A 12,069-nucleotide genomic window follows, 5' to 3' on the forward strand; every position below is an offset into this window, starting at 1 on the left:
CTTAAAAGACTGTGTATGAGTTTGACTTTTTCCCTCTAGGTTCATTCCTCATAGCTTGCACTTTAAGGTTTTGTTGTTGTGGAATATATTAACATTATTGTACTCTGTAACATTGACGGCCGAAGACATAAGAAGTCGCCCTCATTCGCCAACGGCCTTGTCAAAGAGGGTAGAGGAGTGGACAGAGGTTCAGGGCTCTCTCTTATCTTTGCGGTGGGAAACTGCCCTAAAGGTGGAAGAATCAGCAATGAACAATGGCATGAGGATGCAAAAGGAAATGGAAACCACTGCATTAAAGACACACAATGTGTATCCACAGGATGTAGCCTGTAATTGAAAAAGTGTCATGATGATCACTCCATTGGAAAAAGATTCTGGAATAGTCCCCCATTCAGATCTCTGGGAGGGGACTGCCAAGGGATAGGTAACTGTGAGGAAAAGATTGAATAACCAACGAAAGGATAATGGTCTACGAGTAGGGGCTTGAAATGTCAGAAGTTTGAGCATGGTAGGGAAGCTAGAAAATCTGAAAAGGGAAATGCAAAGGCTCAGTCTAGTTATAGTAGAAGTCAGTGAAGAGAAGTGGAAAGAAGACAAGGATTTCTGGACATGTGAGTATAGGGTAATACCGACAGCAGCAGAAATGGTATAACAGGAGCAGGATTCATTCTGAATAAGAATTTAGGGCAGAGAGAGTGTTACAGTTCAGTGATAGGATTGTTCTTATCAGAATGAACAGCAAACCAACATCAACTATGATAGTTCAGCTATACATGCCAACGTCGCAAGCAGAAGATGAAGAGAAGGAGAAAATATATGATGATATTGAAAGGGTAATACAGTACGTAGAGGGAGATGAAAATCTAACAATCCCGGGGGCTGGACTGCGGTTGTAGGGGCTGGGAAAGGATAAAATGTTACAGGAGAATATGGGCTTGGGACAATGAATGAGAGACGACAAAAGCTAGTTGACTTGGGCTATAAATTTCACTTAGTAGTAGAGAATACTCTGTGCAAAAACCACAGTAGTAGGATGTATCCTTGAAAAGACCAGCTGCAGTTGGATTTCATCTTGGTCAGACAGAGATTCTGAAATCAGATACTGGATTGTAGCACATATCCAGGAGCAGATATAGACTGAGATCACAATTAGTAGTGGCGAAGAGTAGGCTAAAGTTTAAGAGTTCAGTAAGGAAGTATCAATACGCAAAGAAGTGGGATACAGAAGTACTAAGGAATGACGAGATATGCTTGAAGTTTTCTAAGGCTATAGATACAGCAATAAGGAATAATTCATTAGGCAGTACATTTGAAGGGACGTCCCTAAAAAGGGCATTCACAGAAATTCGAAAGAAAAACATAGGTACGAAGAAGGTAACTCCGAAGAAACTGTGGGTAAATACTTCAGTTGATTGATGAAAGAAGGAAATACAAAAATGTTCAGGGAAATTCAGGAGTACAGAAATACAAATCGCTGAGGAATGAATAAATAGGAAGTGCAGGGAAACTAAGACAAAGTGGCTGCTTGTAAAATATGAAGAAATCAAAAAAGAAATGATTGTCAGAAGGACTGACTCAGCATACATGAATGTCAAAACAACCTTGAATCAGAACTTACGACAGCTTTGGAGGACTAAGATCGAACAAGGCAGAAGAGATAACATTCCATTAGAATCTCTAAAACCATTGGGGAAGTGGCAACAAAACGAGTATTTAAATTGGTGTGTAGAATGTACGAGTCTGGAAACATACCATCTTGACTTTCAGAAAAATATCATCCACACAATTCCAAAGACTGCAAGAACTGACAAGTGCGAGAACTATTGCACAATGATCCTAACAGGCCATGTGTCCAAGTTGCTGACAAGAATAATGTACAGAAGGATGGAAAAGAAAATTGAGGATGTGTTAGATGACAAACAGTTTGGCTTTAGAAAGGTGAAGGCACCGAAGAGGCAACTCTGACATTGTGGATGATATTGGAAGCAAGACTAAAGAATAATCAAGACATGTTCATAGGATTCGTTGACCTGGAAAAAGTGTTCGGCAGTGTAAAATGGTGCAAGATGTTCAGAATACTGAGAAAAATAAAAGTAAGCTATAGGGAGAGACAGGTAATATACAGCATGTATGAGAGCAAAGAGGGAATAATAAGAGTGAACAACACAGAATGAAGAGCTCCGATTAAAAAGGATGTAAGACAGGAGGTGTCTTTCACCCCTACTGTTCAATCTGTACACAGAAGAGGCAATGAAGCAAGTGAAATAAAGGCTCAGTAGTGGAATTAAGGTAAAAAGATATCAATGATATGATTTGCTGATGACATTGCTATCCTGAGTGAAAGTGAAGAAGTAGTACATGCTCTGCTGGAATGAACTGTCTGATGAGATCTTAATACGGACTAAGAGCAAATCAAAGAAAGACACGAAAAACTTGACAGCAGGACTGATAATCATGAAGTAGATGAAGTTAAGAAATTCTGTTTCCTAGGCAGCAAAATAACCAGTTGCGGACAGAGCGAGGAGGACATCAAAAGCAGATGGGCACTGGAAAAAAGGGCATTCCTGGGCAAGATAAGTCTGCCAGTATCACATGTAGTTCTTAATGTGAGGAAGAAATTTCTGAGAATGTACATCTAGGCCACAGTATTGTATGGTAGTGAAACATGGACTGTGGGAAAACTGGAACAGAAGAGAATTGAAGTATTCAGGATGTGGTACTACAAATGAATGTTAAAAAGTAGGTGGACTGATGTGGTAAGGAATGAGGTGGTTTTCCACAGAATTGAAAAGGAAAGGAATATGTGGAAAACATTGACAAGGAGAAGGGACCGAATGCTAGGGCATCTGTTAAGCTATCAGGGAATGACTTCCATGGTGCTAGAGAGAGCTGTAGAGGAAGACAGAGATTGAAATACGTCCAGCCAATAATTGAGGACATAGGCTGCAAGAGATACTCTGAGATGATGAGGTTGGCTCAGGAGAGGAATTAATGTTGGTTCACATCAAACCAGTCAGAAGACTGATGAAAATAAAAAATAAAAAGGTACTCTGTAACATGAGGAAACATTTTTGTGTTTTATTCAAAAGCAAAATGTTTGTGAAATTTTTCAATCCTCTCTGGAAGGATGTTTTTCGTAGTAGGGAAGGAAAAACGTGGGGAGGGGAGGTGGTGTTAAATTAGCAACAGTTCATTACAGTACAGACAACTGAAAGTAAATAGCAACTTAAATATATGTGCCAAGAGCAGTGTGAAATTAAGATCTCAAATGTAAATAAAAGCTGGAAAATATGAATTGTTGTATTGTGCAAAACTACTGCAGGAATCTTAAATATGTTTTCTGCACTATCCTAGTATGGAAAACTCCTTTTGTTTACTTTTATAACAATACTGGCATTCTGAGACCTAAGCTGTATGTTCTGCTTTTCAAGTAAGTCAGTACAAAGCAAAAGATTAAACGTATGTCATATGTACAAACAAAATGAGAGCAACACAAACATAGTTTTTCCTCATTTGATTTAGCAGCATAAAATGGCATTACCAAATTTGTGATAACTCCCTCTTGTCTCTCATATTGTTACTTCCCCTGATGGAGCTGCATTGCACTGTGACTCAACACATGAGATGGAAGGGCTAAAATAAATCTTACAAAAGGGAACTTGGCTTGGGTATGATTGTGGCCTTCCTGAAATCTTGATTGTGATGACAAACCATTTTGTAGTGTCACCTGAAGTCTGTATGTTAGATTAGAAGGTGATTATTTTGTTGAGATTTGGCAAAGGCAACAAATATGACTGTAAAATAAAGTTTGTGGTAAAATTGTTATCTTTATTGCAGCCTAATACATGCTCTTGTGCCATATTTTACACACTTTTCATTATAAAATTAAAAACTCCAGAAAACATATGTGAATTGGAGAAGTCTCCATTGAATATTTCAACAGATATTTTGTGTAAATGTTGAACATAAATTATGAGGAATGCTGGGTCACACTACTACTTAACTTTTTCTGTCAACTGTGTTGTAAGTTCATGTAAACTCTTCCCTCTCCGTGTGTGTGTGTGTGTGTCACGCGCACATGTGGGCGCTTCCAGGTGGGTGAAATGTGTCATATATATTATTAATTAGAGGTACATTCTTCCAGTCATTTGGTTTTTTCCCTCTTGTGATGATGTGGAAGCTTGCACATAAAATTTGCTTTAAAAAAATGTCTGTGTTACCCATAAGCAAAATTAAAGACATGCGCAAAATGTATTGAAGAAGTTGATGGTGCAGTCATGAATGTTTGACAAATTTGATGTTTTTCTGGACACTTTCAAAGCCAGTGGGTTCCTGGCAAGTCATTTTACAGTGCCAACAAAGCAGACTTGTGGTTCAGGTATCACTTGACAAGGGTGCTGCCTTATGTTGACAACACAAAATCTGGCGAAAAGCTCTCGGGTTTGCAACTGCCCTAAGCAGTGTTAAAATACCATGATTTTTTAATAGGCCTGTTCAAAAAATTCCAGAACTTTGTCCACAAATTTTTTCTACACATACCTTTTACTTATTGTGCATAGTCTCCTTCAATATACTCTCCTCCAGAATTGAGACACCGTTCCCAGCACCATTTTCACTTTGGGAAGCAGTTTTGATACACCTGCTGAATTGCACGAAGCACCATCTGTGAATTTTCTTTTATCTCACCTGTCATTGCAAATCTTTATCCTTTCAATGGGGATTTCAACTTTAGAAATAAAAAGAAGTCCACAGGGGCCAAGTCTGGAGGGCACAGAAGATGAGGCAGCACAGAGGATGAGGCAGCACAATGATTTCATTTGCAGTAGTCACACACCAATAGGGATTAATGTGCAGGTGTGTTATCATGTTGCAAGAGCCATGAATTGTCTTACCACATTTGAGGCTGTTTCCTTCTCACATTTCCTTGTAGGCGTCACAACACGACCTGATCTTCAAAGTCAAAGAAAACTATTAACATGGCTTTGACATACGACCTGATCTTACGGGCCTTGTTTTGGTCTTGGAAAACCTTTCATGACCCATTATGGAGATTGAATGTTGGTCCCAGCATCGTGACCATAGACCAACATCTCATCACCACTTATGATTCCCTTTAAGGAACATCTTTTTCTCATTTGTGTGATCCAAAAGCTCTTCACAGATTGTGGGGCAAAGGTCTTCCTGGTCTTGACTTATGAGCCAAGGCGCGAACTTGGCAGCAATACGATGCATTCCAAGATGTTACGTCAGGATTACGTGACATGGTTCAACTGAAATGTTACATTCTTCTGTAATCTCCACAGTCTGTGACTACTCATGATGCCTATAGGAAGTCCCATCTGCAAATAATATAATGACTGTGTTGTGCTGAAGTGACAAATTCGAACTGCTGTGTTCTGTCGTTGATAGTTATTCTTCTAATAAGTGTTCCTGTTGGTTGGACATATTTTCTATTTGTAACTTTCAGCACAGTCAACTCCATATGAAGGATCACAGTCTTCTTTAGCTGATGGCAATAGGTATCCAACAGTACAGGAAAGGAAGCTCCCGAGTCGACTAATGCCTAGATAGGCTGACCATTGATGATGACATGGACAAGATTTCCTGACATCCTGGTGACTGTCACCCATGGAGGATTTGCATCTATGGTGGCCTCACCTCTGTAGATGATCACCTTCCACAGCTTTATTCAATTTGTCACCTAGGCAAGCAACTGGTACCCTGTCTGTGAGGTGACAGATACTTGCTACGGCAAGTTGTGGAGTGACCTCGTCCAGGGTGTGGAGATGGGCTTCATTCTACCGGTAACTGTTGCCACCAGAGACTCGCCTTTTCTCTGCAGTAGTGTGCAACATGCCCAGCTCGTCCACAGTGGAAACACAACAGTGTGTTGTCAACTGTCCTATTAGTGTCTGTTCTTCTGTGGTGCATTATATTTGGCATAGGAGTTGGCTGTACATGCATTGGTTGGATGCTTTGTCGTCGTTTGACAGATGCAACATAAGGACACGATGACAGAGGTCATTCATCTGATGATGGCAGAGATTGGTGCTAAAGATCTAAAACACCTCTTATCAGTATTCTTTATTACCCTTACCTCCTGGTGTATTGGGTTGATAGTCATGGCTGCTATCTCGTGGTGACTTGATCTGACACTTCTGGTTGCCGGAAACTGCTGTATGTCGTCTCTCACTACCTGGTGGCATAAGCAAGAAGCAAGTTCTTGGTGGTCTTCCACAACTGCCTTGGGAACCATATTCAGGTGACAGTTGTAATTCTATTGTCTGATTTTATGCTATTGCATTTCCTCGATGTGCTGATCAGTTCCTTGGCTGCTGTGACATTCTTACTAGAACAGTATTGTATGTGTGTTCTGCAACTCCTTTCATCAAGTGTTAGATTTTGTCAGCTTCTGGCATGCTGCCAAAACATTCTGTATGTACCATTTCATTTCTGTGTGACATTGGGCCATTCTTCAGTTGTGCTTTCATGAAGCGGACTTGCTGTTGATTGTTGCCTCTTCTGTTCCCAGTTATTCTCGTCATTATTTTCAAATCGCTGCTGAGCTGTGCCATCCATGTGAAAGCACACATTTACCAAACAAGTCACATTATCCCACTAGTTGTATTTGGTGACTCAGTTGAATCCTTTTAACCACTTAACTCATTCTTGACCAGCATATCAGGAAAACACTCATTGAAGCCCAGCTTAGAATGCATTGTCTCCTGAATGTGTAGATCATAGGAACAATGTATTGTTTGAATTCTGGTCCCTGTATGTGTAGGGTTACCATATTTTCGAATTCAAAAAAGAGCAGACTTTCTGTATTTTAGGATTAAAAAAGGGGGAGACTTTGCATATTTTTAATTTATTGCACAAAAACAACAAACCGAGGAAACTCCAGGTAGGAATAACCTACATTGTTGCAAAAACGAAAAAAATTATACGTTCACATCACTCATAACTACATTACTTAAGGACCCATGTCCTATGTGTATTTTTCATTTAACCAAACTTTTTTTAAAATTTCCTTTTTTTGACACACATTAAAATTTTTTTTTCTGCTACATGTCTAAGATTAAATTTGACCTTCACAATCCATTTTACTGACTCAGTTCTCTCTCCTTTTTCCACTGTTCCTGTATGAGAACCACCTCTCAAGGCAAGCATTATGGGCTGGCATTCCAAAGAAGAATTGCACAGTTTTAATTAATCCTCCTAACTGTTCCTCAGTACTACACAACTTATGTACTTGCACCATTCCTTCTGGCTTTGTTCAGATTTTCCATTATACCACAGGCAAGTAACATGGACATCACAGCTATCTCTAATGTAAAAATATCAAAACATATGTATGAGGTCTGTTCAAAAGAATTCCAGAACATTGTCCATAAAATTTTTCTACACTTACCTTTTACTTATTGTGCATAGTCTTCTTTGAAATACCCTCCTCTACAGTCGATACACTTCTCCCAATACAGTTTCCACTTCCAGAAGCAGTCTCCAAATTTTCTTTTATCTCTTCTATCATTGCAAATCTTCACCTTTTCAATGATGTTCTCAACTTTTTTTTCGAAGGTGAAGAAATAACATGAATGAATGTGTGGGTGTGTTATCGTAGATACATTCCAAGATGCTGTGTCAGGATTTCATGACATGATTCAACTGAAATATTAAATTCTGTAGTCTCTCAGTCAGTCACTCTTAGATTTCCAAGCACAATTTCATTGATGTTCCTGACTTGAGCATCATCGGTAGATGTCAAAAGGCGTCCTGAATGTGGGTCACTTCCGTCCGACCATTTCTAAGCTGTGCGAACCATTCGTAACACTGAGTATGGCTTAAGCACTTATTACTGTAGGCTTCCTTCATCATGTGGTGTGTGTCTAAAGTTTTTCTTAAGTTTCCCGCAAAATTTAATGCAGACGTGTTGCTCCTCTAACTCTGCCATCTCGAAATTTGCATACTGTGCGACACAGTGTTCCGCTTAATACAGCGCTGAACAATAACCAACAGACATACAACAGTGAAACTTCCGGCAATCACACATTAAATGCAGGCCTGTGCGGGTATGCCAACTGCATTTTGCTCCAACACACCACTGACGCAAAATTATGAATGTTCTGGAATTTTTTGAACAGACCTCGTAAATCAATATTTTTCAGTTTTACTAGCATAAAAGATTGATTGTAAGCAAATACGAGATAATGGAAGTTCAGTAACTGAAGTAGGAAGTATGTAAATTGTTGATGATACGAGATGCAAACAAAAATCTAAAAATCTTAATTCCCAAAACTAAAAAATGTGAACATTAACAGAAATTGTAAAAATGTATGTGGATGCTACATTAAACTGTGAAAATGAAAACATGTCCACACAGATGTAGAAATAATGCAATAGCCCTACGTACATGTAGAAAATGGCTTTGGAGATATTTTGAAGTAACTGGTATCTCCACAAAACACTGTCACATCATAACCAACGTCCAAATCCGAAAGCAGGGTCATCAACAAAATACAGTGCTTGTCACTGAAACCTAATTTATTACAAACATTAAATATACCAGAATATACAGACATTACAGACAGGAGATATTTCGAGAAAATTCCAGAAATGAAAAATACAATTACAAATAATTACTCGTCGGGTTTGAACTAACGACCTACAATATTTCAGCCAGCACAGTGCGAGCACCACAGCTCACAGCAGTATGTAAAAGAATGGAAATATCTATTTTCAGAACAACATAGAATTTTAAACCCATTATTTACCATTGTCTCTTTTTTTGGGGCTCAAATGTTTTATTTATTTCTGCTTAAGCAATGAAACTTTTAGCTTTGATTTTTGCATCTTAAAGTTGAACTGACCGCTGTAATGCCAGAAAACTGTAAAGAAATATTTTTCCTTTAATTAGCTTATTTTAAGAAAAGAATTAATTTGTCTATTTTATGTCTTCGCATTTAGTATGCTTGATAGTAGTTTCTGTATAGCATTGAATTGTGATTTATTTATGTGGTGTGTTTTTTTTATGAACATACGGATATCCATGTGACATTCAATATATTTTAGATTACCTCAAGTAAGTGCAATAATTTATTTTGTGTGTCCCAATTATGGGACAATGGCATGTTACATATCACTTCTTTGTGCCTATTTGTAAATATCTTATATACAAAAATTACTGTTCACATTATTGAGATATGCTTTCTTTATGTTGTTTGAGATTTTCTCCAGGGTTAGGTACTAGAATGAAATATTCCATTTGAGATATGATTCCAACTAGATAAAAATGCCGTGAAGACTTAACAATTGAAGAAGTTCTAGAAAAACTTGAGAGCTACGAAGTGAGTAAAGATTTTTGATTATTCCACCCAGTGTAGATGGAATAGCAGACAAAGAAGGTTCTGAAGAAAATGCAATGAACAATGACTATATTGTGTAAGATATAGCTGGTAGACAAAGTGTGGGGGGGAATAGACAGGTCAGCAAATAAAAGATACAGGAAAAGGGAGTGAGGAGAGGAATAATTACTGAAAAGAAATCTGGAGACCAAAGAAATTAAAGTAAATAAAGGTCAGGAGTTGTTGTCTAGAACCAAGGACAATTACTGCCAGTTCCCACCCGCGTAGTTCTGAGAAACTGGTATGAGGAATAAGAATCCAGATGGCATGTGTAGTGAAAGAGGCACCGAGGTTATAACTCATGTTGTAGAGCATACTCTTGAACATGATATTCTGTATTACCAGTATACATCCTGTATCTATGGCCGGTCATCCTAACTGATAATTTGGGGGTAGTCACACTAAAGTAGAAGGCCCAACAATATTTACATAACAGCTGGTACATGGCATGACATTTCACAAGTGGCTCCCCCTTTTATAGCACCTGTATGATTTCCCAGTTGTATGGCTGGTTTAGCTGGTGGTAGGAGGATGTACAGTGTAAGTCTTACTGCTGGGACAGCCACAGGGGCAGGAACTATAGCATAGGGAAATGGATGCAGAAGGATCATAGGGTCTGACCAGGATATTGCAGAGATTGGGAGGGAGTGGGGGAGTGAAACAGAAAGCTATTCTAGGTGTGGTGAACAATATGTGAACCAGCATAAACCTAATTTCAGGGCTCGATTTTAGGAGGTCATAGTCTTGTCAAAGTAGCTGATTTATACACTCAAGAAAATAATAGTTCTGAGGGCAACAGGTTTAATCCTCAATTGTTTTGGGAGAGATCACTAAGTTATTTTTTGGAGAGATCATCATTACCAGGATTTTGTATGGAGGTGAGGGTGATAGTGTATTGCTGTAAGGAGTCCGTATCAGAACAAATATGTTTACCTTGAATGCCAAGGCTATATTGGGGGGGGGGGGGGGGGGGGGGAAGAATGCTTGATATGGAAAGGATGGCAACTATCAAAATGTAAGTATTGTTTGTTAGTAGGTTTAATGTCAATGGAAGTTTGTAGCTGATGCCTAGTGAGGATGAGGTCAACATCAAGGGAAATGGCATGGGATTGTGAATAGGCTGATATGAAATTTAGTTGGGAAAAATACTTAGGGATTCAAAAAAAAAAAATTAAGATGTCAGCCTCACTATGAGTCCATGTGTCAAAGGTGTCATCAGTGTGTGTAAACCAAATCATGGGCCGAAGAAGAATGGATCCCAGGAAAGTCAACTCCAAGCAACCCATGAAAAGGTTGGCATAGGAAGGAGCCATCCTGGTTTCCATTGTCATGCCCCTGATCTGTTTGTATGTCTGCCCCTCAAAGGTAAGTATAAAGTTGATTAGGGTGAGCAGGAAGGACATCATAAGTTGGGAATCAGTCTTTAAAACTGCCAGAAGTGTTAAGTGTAAAACCAATTGCTTGCCAAAACTATATTATTATATTTTTCAACAATTTTTAACCATGTGATTGATAAATGAAAGAAAAAACTGTTGTGGTGGGGGGGGGGGGGGGTAACTGTGATAGTACGGTAACTTTAGATCATCCCATGTTTGAGACATTGACACAGTTAGCGATTAAACTGCACAAACTCAGAAAACTATAGGAAAATCGTGAACAAAATAAAAATTGTTGTTTTTAATATTATTGAGTGTCCATTCACTATAAAATGACACAAAACAATTGCCATGTACGTCAATATTTCACCTATCACATATTTTTCTCCCCTCTTGTTTTACTTGACACAAAAAAGTGGGTTCCTGGATCTAGCCATATATCTTTGTTCAGCTGTCCTCCCATCACTTCGCTTGTTGTGGTCCTCTGTATTTCAGTGTTGATCCTATTTTCTTTGAAAGTTGCATTACAATTCTCCTTCGGACATCCAAATATGAGAGCTTCTCATTGGGTTAGCAATTTGATATGCATGCCAAGTGTTTACTACACACACATCAATTGTCTGTGTGAATAATCGCCATTTCTTTGAACTTGTCCTTGTCGTGTAAAGCGATATCTTCTTATCCAGTAAATCGTTGGTTGTTCCCAGTACATACACTCATGGGGAAGCTTGTAATACCCACTCAGTAGTAGTATGCTCTTCTTTGGCTGGAAGAAAGTTTACGTTGTTCTGTTGGCAAGCATAGATTTCGTTAGGAAAAAATTCCTCAGACACCTTGGGCCACACTTATTTGCTAGACATTCTGCAACATAATTTTTATTGCTCACACCTGGCTCATTAGTGTTAAGATATATCGGTTCACACACTAAGCAGATTTCAATACTGTGCCCTATGACAGGGGGGTTATTTTATGCCCACTCTAAAAAGTTTTTTTAATACAAATTTTGTTCATCGTTGTTGATTTATACCCACAACATTTAAAGTGATAATGATGTGTAAGGAAGGACCTGAACTTGAAAATACTGAATATAACATTCATTGGGGAAAGTGACATAATGTACTAAGAGTTAAATGTTCGGGTGAAGTTTGCCTGATAAATTTAAAATAGTTGTGGGATCTGGTAGAATAATTCATGACAATAAATATTTTTTTTGAAAATTTTCAACATGAAGTAACTGATTAGATTGTAATATTTCCAAAAGGTAAACACAAGTACCCTGTGCTAACTCACTC

At 38.5% G+C, this 12,069-nt stretch overlaps 1 protein-coding gene across 1 annotated transcript in view; it reads left to right on the forward strand.

Annotated features, from left to right (window-relative positions):
* LOC126365768 (serine/threonine-protein kinase PRP4 homolog) overlaps positions 1–12,069 on the forward strand; it is a 266,407-nt gene that overhangs the window by 151,214 nt on the left and 103,124 nt on the right. The gene's annotated exons all lie outside the window — the stretch shown is intronic.

Source organism: Schistocerca gregaria, chromosome 4 (genome assembly GCF_023897955.1).
Source record: "Schistocerca gregaria isolate iqSchGreg1 chromosome 4, iqSchGreg1.2, whole genome shotgun sequence".
Taxonomy (NCBI): Eukaryota; Metazoa; Arthropoda; class Insecta; order Orthoptera; family Acrididae; genus Schistocerca; species Schistocerca gregaria.